Below are 8,633 nucleotides of genomic sequence, written 5' to 3'. Positions count from 1 at the left end.
CACCCACCCCGATCTTCTGAGTCAAACACAGCCCTGATGCGGTCCTCAATGAAATCGAGTTTGACACCATATCAGAACTGAATATGGCCATCTTAATCTGAATATTTACTGTGCAATGATGTCTTTGCTGTAAAATGGAAGATTGATAAAAGTTTTTTAAAAAATAAATCAGGAAAAAAGAGTTTATATTGTAATAAGAACATTACTGTCTTATGCTTAGGGCTTGGCTAAGCCAAAGGTTAGCATCAGACCCTTTTGTTTCACAACTGGTAATAGGATAACATTTGGACCACAGCAATTTTACTCCAATTCTGAAAAGGTTTAGAATGTGAGGGTGAGCTTTTGTTTTACAAAGGTTCTTCCTATCTGAACAGCTTTAATTGGCTGCCCAACTACAATTTCTTTTCCCATGAAAGACTCCCTTGCAACCATCATTCTTCTAAGGCATTGGGGGAGGAATGGCAAAATATTATTTCCCCCCTCTCTGGCTGCTTCTCATAGATCTAGCAGTTAGTGGAAGAAAGCTCATGGCATCATCAAGTCCTGGGTCCAGAGTATCCAATGAAATGAATATCACTTTATATTAAACATATATGGTTTTAATAACACTCATTCTGACTCTTCCTGATCATTTCTTAGGAAGGTTGACATTTCACTCATTTTCTTTAGACTGCCAACTGTCCTGCATCCTTAGCTATTCTGATTCATTTGATGCAGCATGCTTCCAAAAGGGCTGAAGGAAATAGCTGAAGGTCTTGAAAAAGCACTGAAAAGTTCTTACTATATAGATTAGCCAGGGGTAGCAGCCAAAATTTTTCCCCATCTATCTATGGTGAAAGGATGTATGGGTGCAATGGGATAGTAATTTCAGACGCTGTTGTTGGTTTTACAATTTTAGTAATGATGGAAGGGGAAAAGTCAGTGGTGAAATCCAATTTTTTTTACTACCGGTTCTGCGGGCGTGGCTTGGTAGGCGTGATATGGCTTGGTGGGTGTGGCAGGGGAAGGATACTAAAAAATCTCCATTCCCACCTCACTCCAGGGGAAGGATACTGAAAAATCCCTATTCCCTCCCCACTCTGGGGCCAGCCAGAGGTGGTATTTGCCAGTTCTCTGAATTACTCTAAATTTCCGCTACCGGTTCTCCGAACTACTCAAAATTTCTGCTGCCGTCTGCTATCTGTCAGAACCTGCTGGATTTCACCCTTGGGAAAAGTACTAGCTACCAGGAACATGAACAGCATGCTATTTGTCTCCCATTTAAAATACAACAGCTTGAAAAATAGGAATGCAGATAGAAGTAAGCAATGGGCCCAGATGTTGCAAGCAAAATTCCTAATTCAGTTTCTGGCATCTCCAACCATAAACAAAGAACTCCCCTACCTCAGACCTGAGAAATGCTGTCCATCCATTCAGGGTTGGTGGATCAAATGTCTACCTCAAGAGAAGAAGCTTTCCATATCAGCTCAGATAATTGTCCACAGCAGATCAGCTGCCAAGGTTAATGCACTTGATCTGATACAAGCTTTCTTGCAGACACAGTGAACCCTTTTGTTCTGAGAAAATGAAATGTTTCCCACTCCCACCTTGTAGGAAGGATATCATCCTCTTAAAAATGTGTTTTATTATCATTTCCAAATGAATTCATTTTACTCTTAGAAATGTGTCTCCCCCTCCACCTCCCCGGGGCTGTGTAATAATGAATAGCTAGGACTGTGGCTTGGCTTTTACCATAGCTTTCTATTAAGGAAGCTTCCAATATATGGGACATAATTTTCTTTTATGAAAAGCAGATTTATGATTGATTTAGTTTTAATTTTACATGCTACTTCCAGTATTCATCTCAACCAAAGTGTTTTATAGGCAGTTTCTGCAGCTGTGCCTGCTTTTGTTGCCTGAACACTCACATTTACTCTTCTGCTGTCTTAACCTGCTGTTAGCCCATTACTTGAAATCTGTGGGAGGAGAAAGAGACAAATTGTGTCACTGTTCCTTATCAAAGGACCACACAGTTGCTTGCCACTTTGACTCCATGATGGATAGTTATCTGGAGGTATGACAGGTGCAAGACTAGACATTTCAAAGGAAACAATGCAGAAGCCTGTTCACATTGTGTTATTGACACTTATGTGATAACCGCAGAGGGTTAATCTATTTCCCACATTATCCCAAACCACTTTTCTCTTTGTCTGTATGAAGGGGTGTTTTTCTCGTCAGATTGACACTGCAGGAAAGGGGTCAAGGAAATAACAAACAGCTTTGCCCCCTTCTTGTGTTTTTGATTTGCTGCTTCAAGTCAATATGATTTTTTTTAACTCTATGGATTTACTTCAACTAAGAGTTTTATTATATAAAATAAACCATGCTAGCATAGGAGTAATAAAGCATCTTAAAAGCTATTTGCCTTCCTTGGAAAATGATGACCATTCTACATGTTATAAAGTGGACTTTTCTCCTCATGGAAAAAGAAATATCTCTTAGGAATAAAAAATACTTTGATACTGATACGACAATCAAAATGGCTGTGCCATTTCAGATATAAATCTGACATTTGACGCCAAATAAAATTCTCATTAATTCTGAATAGGAAATTCAGCGGTCAGGAGACTACAATGTTGGCCCTTATCCTACTGTTCCTGTTCTAGCTGTCAACTTTAACAACTCTGTCATATTAATCTGTGAGGTCTGAAGGCAATTCCTTCCATATTACTATCTAATAGAGATTGATTTCTAAAAGACTCTGAAATCTTTATGCCTTATCTTGGTGCCTCCACTCAGACTTGATGGCTCCATTCTTGATTTACTTGGGCAGCTACCTGTTACTCAGCCAGGGGTGAAATTCAGCAGGTTCTGACAGGTTCTGGAGAACTGGTGGCAGAAATTTTGAATAGTTCGGAGAACTGGCAAATACCACCTCTGACTGGCCCCAAAGTGGGGAGGGAATGGAGATTTTGCAGTATCCTTCCCCTGGAGTGAGGTGGGAATGGAGATTTTACAGTATCCTTTCCCTGCCATGCCCACAAAGCCATGCCCACCAAGCCATGCCATGCCATGCCCACCAAACCACACCCACAGAACCGGTACTAAAAAAATTTGAATTCCACCACTGTACTTAGCCTTTATACTATGGATAAGAGGGTGTGATGGCTCAGTGGTTAAAGAAGCTGAGCTTGTCAGATAGAAAGTTGACAGCTTGGGTTCAAGACCCAAGTGCTGTGCAATGGGGTGAGCTCCTGTTACTTGTTCAAGGCTATGCCCACCTAGCAGTTTGAAAGCATGTGAGTAGATAAATAGGTACCATTTCGGTGGGAAGGTAACAGCATTCCATGCACCTTTGGCGTATAGTCATGCTGGCCACATGACCATGGAAATATCTTTGGATAACACTGGCTTTCTCAGCTAGAAATGGAGATGAGCCCCCTAGAGTCAGACATGGCTGGACAAGGGAAACCTTTACCTTTTATATTATGGATAAGTTCACATTTCGTGCTAAGACATCATTTTATTAGCCATTTATTTGCTGAATAAACTATAGTTGGGGCTGATAGTCCAGTTACTGCGTTATATTGGAAACCTTATATTACAAACAGGTATGATTGGGTTAATGCCACATGCTAATCTAAGATGAAGCAGCCATGATTAGTTCAATGTCTGAACCCAGTTTGCCTTGCTGACATGACTTCACAGCATGTTGCTTACTTTTATTTGGCATACAAGAAGCTGGGGTATATGGTCCCTGTTCACATACAATGGAAATTTTGACATGCAAAAGAGTAGATTTCCCTTAATATCTAGCACCAACTGAGCCAGTCACTTTCTCTTAGCTCAACTTACTTCACAGTGTTGTTGTGGAGAAAATAGAAGAAGGAATGAGTATTAGGTATGTTTGCTGTCTTAAGTTATTTATAAAAATAATAAAGGTGGGTAAATAAATAAATAATATCGTAACAGTGAGAAAAATATTTGTTCTGCTTCCTAAAGGAATTCTGCACAAGGTGGTCTTACTGTGGTTACACATTTTTTTACTCTTCCCATTAGCCTTGAAGTAGGCTTCTGTGACTTTCTCCACCTTTCTAACTAATAATAGATTGAAAGACCCAAAAGTTGAAGACTTCTATTAGTTGTTTTTTCTAAGTATTAGAATAGAATAGAATTCTTTATTGGCCAAGTGTGATTGGACACACAAGGAATTTGTTTTGGTGCATACGCTCTCGGTGTACATAAAAGAAAAGATACATTCGTCAAGAATCATAAGGTACAACACTTAATGATAGTCATAGGGAAACAGTCAATATAAATCTTAAGAATACCAGCAACAAGGTTACAGTCATACAGTCATAAGTGGGAGGAGATGGGTGATAGGAATGATGAGAAGATTAATAGTAATGCAGACTTAATAACTAGTTTGACAGTGTTGAAGGAATTATTTGTTTAGCAGAGTGATGGCGTTCGGGAAAAAAACTGTTCTTGTGTCTAGTTTTTCTGGTGTGCAGTGCTCTATAGCGTCTTTTTGAGGGTAGGAGTTGAAACAATTTATATTGAGAATGTGAGGGGTCTGTAAATATTTTCACAGCCCTATTTTTGACTCGTGCAGTATACAGGTCCTCAATGGAAGGCAGGTTGGTAGTAATTGTTTTTTCTGCAGTTCTAATTATCCTCTGAAATCTGTGTCTGTCTTGGTGGGTTGCAGAACCAAACCAGACAGTTATAGAGGTGCATATGACATACTCAATAATTCCTCTGTAGAACTGTATCAGCAGCTCCTTGGGCAGTTTGAGTTTTCTGAGGTATAGAAGGGAGAGAGATCTGTTGTAAATATATTAGGAACTAAGTCTAGCTAATAGGTCAGTGGTATGGATGATGGCCGAAGGATATAGTAATGAACTGTATGGGCTCCTGTCACAACCTTCTTCATTGCCACCAACCTGCCAGTTGGTAAGCTATTTTTGGCAAAGGTCTACCTGTTTTCAGAGACAGGTACCTATTTTCAGACATAGTTTAACCGACAGGTTACTGGTACAGAGCAATCCCTTCAACCTTTCACTTAGGAATTTTGAAATGTGGCTAAATTTCCCATCCTAGGCACCACCCATATCAATACAAGCATACTGGCCATTTGGGTGAGGGGAAGGGATGGATAACCAAGGACTAGAGCAGGTGTCAGCAACCTGCTGCTCCGGAGCTGCATGCGGCTCTTTGGACTTTCTGCTGTGGCTCCCTGTCAGGTGATCCCATCACTGGCTGGCTCTGCCCCTCATCCTCACCTCCCGGTCACTCCTCGCCTGGCCTGAGAAGGAACGGGCAACGCCGGGGGATGGAGAACCAGCTGGGACAGAGTCAGAGAGATTCAGAGGGGAAGAGAGAATGACATAAAGAGATACAGAGAGAGGGAGGGAGGGAGGGAGGGAGGAATATGTGTGTGTGTGTGTGTGTGTGTGTACAGTTAATATTTCGGGTTTCTTCCCGTGTAATTGTGAATATATCCCTAAAAGGGTAGAAGCGACGTTTCGACAGAATCTCATCTGCCATCATCAGGCTTATGTGAAGGGTCTTTTGCTGTAACAGTTATGATGTGATTCTACTGAGCTGGAGCTACAAAAAACCTTGGTTACATAGGGAAAACCTGGCTAGAAGAAAAACACACATAAACCCTACGAAGAAGTAAGAAAATTTATATATATATGCAAAAAATTAAAATCTTGGGTGTTTTCCCGCGTCATGTTTAATAAGTTAGTTAAAATGTTTAAAATTCTGGTTAAAATCCTAGCTTAAAATCTTCCAAAAATCCTTACAGAGCACTCTGCAAGGTCCTTTAAAACCTTAGCTAAAGTCCTACCAGTACCTTAAAAGTTTTTCTTTCTAGCAACATTTCGACAGGCTCACAACCCTGTCATCTTCAGGCTCTTGTTTAGTTTAGAAGCTATGGGTATGTTGCGAGGTCGGAGCTATCGCTTTTCTATGTTTGCTGCTGCTGACGTATGCTGGTTAGCCTGTAACTCTGTGTCCTGATTGGAGGACAGCAGTTTTTCTTCCTGTTTCCTCATCCTGGCTGTTTGGCTACGTGTTACAGGCCTAGCTTTCTCAGGTTCTCTATTATTATCTGTCTGCTGTAGAGGGGAAAGTATTCTGGTAGGCATCCCAGCACCTTTGATTGTTAGTTGAGATCTCAGCCTGTCTTCTGGCTCGATCCTCTCTCTCTCCCTATTGCTAGTCACCCTCTGCAAAGAGGGAAGAATTCTGGCAGACCACTGGTTGCTTGTTGGAATCTCTGCCTCTATAATCCGGCAAGGGACAGTAGGACAGAGCAAAACCCAAGAAGAAGAACAGAATATGGGAACTGCCATCCTGCCCTATATAAAAGGGACCACCGATAAAATTAGTAAGATATTACGGAAACAAAAAATAAAAACAGTGTTCCGTACAGATAGAAAAATATCGATGATGGTGAGAAACCCTAAGGATAAAATTGAGTTGGAAAACCAGGGGATATACGAAGTGCCATGTGCCTCCTGTCAGTCATCTTATATTAGACAGACAAATAGACGAATAAATGTGCGTTTAGAAGAACATAAAAATACAGTGAGGAAAGAAGAGCAAACTTCTTCTTTGGTACAACACATGAAAGCCACGGGACACAATATTGATTTTAATAAAACCAGAACAGTGGCGAAAGAGGAACATCTCAACAAAAGAATAATCAGGGAGGCTATCACAATTGAAAAGAGGCCACAGAATATGAACAGACGAAATGACGTTTCTAGGTTATCAAGTATTTGGGGACCTGCACTGAGAGAAACTCAGAATTTTAAACATTTTAACTAACTTATTTAACATGACACAGGAAAACACCCGAGATTTTATTTTTTTGCATATACACACCCACAAAAACTTAAGAAGATATATATATATATATATATATATATATATATATATATATATATATATATATATATATATATATATATGTGTGTGTGTGTGTGTGTGTGTGTGTGTGTGTGTGTGTGTGTGTGTGTGTAAGTCTTTGGTTATTCGGGTTTTCTCCCGTGTAAAATTGGAGGTGTCTTGGCAATGTTTCGATGAAGTCTTATTCGTCATCTTCAGTCTGGTGTTTTCGGCTTCGTGCTTCTAGGAGCAATGTGTGTGATCGCAGCTGTTTCTTCCTTTTAACTGCCAGTGGGGGTGTGGACTGATTGGGTGGGAGCTTGGCTGTGTTCTGATTGGGTGGAGGTGTGTTCTGATTGGTTGGGGGTTTGGCTGTGCTCTGATTGGATGGGGGGTTGGCTGTGCTCTGATTGGATGGGTGTGTGTTCTGTTTAGGTGGGGGCTTGGTTGTGCTCGGGTTAGTCTGAGTAGCAGGGGGATTTGAGCTGGTGAGTTGTGTTGCTGTTGTTTAGCTTCGTGTTCGTGGCCATGCTACCTCTTCATGGTGGGTGTCAGTCTGCTTCATGTATGGATTGGAGGGGTTTAAAGTGGCTAATGATGCAGCTGTGGTCTGGCTTCTGGTCCGTGGTCGTGCTTCATCATCAATGTGGGTTTGAGTTAGCTTTCTGCGTGGGTGTGTGGTGGTTACATCCTGTGTGGCGCTCATGAGTGTGGGTCTGGTGTCATTCTTTGTGTTAGGGACTCGTTTGTCAATAAGGGTGGGTTTCCAAATGGCTGGTAGGCGGGAGGTGTCATCTCGTTTGTTCATGCTGTGTGGACATTTTTCTATCTCGATGGCTTCTCTGATTATTCTGTTGTTAAAGTGTTCAGTTTTGGCGATAGTTCTGGTCTTTTTAAAGTCAATGTCATGTCCTGTGGCTTTAAGGTGTTGGACCAGGGAAGAAGTTGGTTCCTCTTTTCTGACTGAGTTCTTGTGTTCTTCAATGCGTGCACTTATTCTTCTGTTGGTTTGTCTGATGTATGTGGTGGGGCAGGCGGTGCATGGGATTTCATATACTCCTTGATTTTCTAACTCAATTTTGGCTTTGGGGTTTCTTAGGATGATGGATATTTTTCGGTTTGTGCAGAATGCTGTCTTGATGTTGTGTTTGTGGAGGATCTTGCTGATACTGTCTGTGGTGCCTTTTATGTATGGGAGGAGGGCTTTGCCATTTTCTTGTTCTCTGTCTTGGATTTTAGTGGGGGTTTCTTTTTGGATTAGGTTGGTAATCTTATTTCTTTGGAATCCATTGAATGTCAGTACGTTAGTGAGAGTGTGTAGTTTGGTTTTTAGGTGTTGTTCATCAGCTAAGCGTTTTGTTCTGGAGATGAATGTCTTGGCTACGGAGTTGATCTGTGCTGGGTGGTGGTGTGAGAGTGCGTGCAGATAGCGGTTAACACACAAAACTCTTAGTCTCCCAATGGGCAGCAGGGTGCTTGCTGGCTGCCTGAAAAAAGCCTAATGACCATCTGGGTAGGCATGGCTATGCGGTCATGTGACTGATGGAAATGAGTGATGTTGAATTGGCCACACCAACCCAGTTTTGTGGCTCCCGGTGTTTTCTTTTCTGTGGGAAACAGGTCCAAATGGCTCTTTGAGTCTTTAAGGTTGCAGACCCCTGGACTAAAGGAATGCTCCTTTATGTGGCCATAAAGAAGAACTCCTATGTTCCCATTTGTTACAAAGTTTTAAACTGCTCTCCAAAAAACAT

Source organism: Pituophis catenifer, unplaced genomic scaffold, assembly GCF_029215685.1.
Source record: "Pituophis catenifer annectens isolate HBS135680 unplaced genomic scaffold, rPitCat1.0.hap2 SCAF_2, whole genome shotgun sequence".
Lineage (NCBI taxonomy): Eukaryota > Metazoa > Chordata > Lepidosauria > Squamata > Colubridae > Pituophis > Pituophis catenifer.
This window is presented reverse-complemented; position numbering follows the sequence as displayed.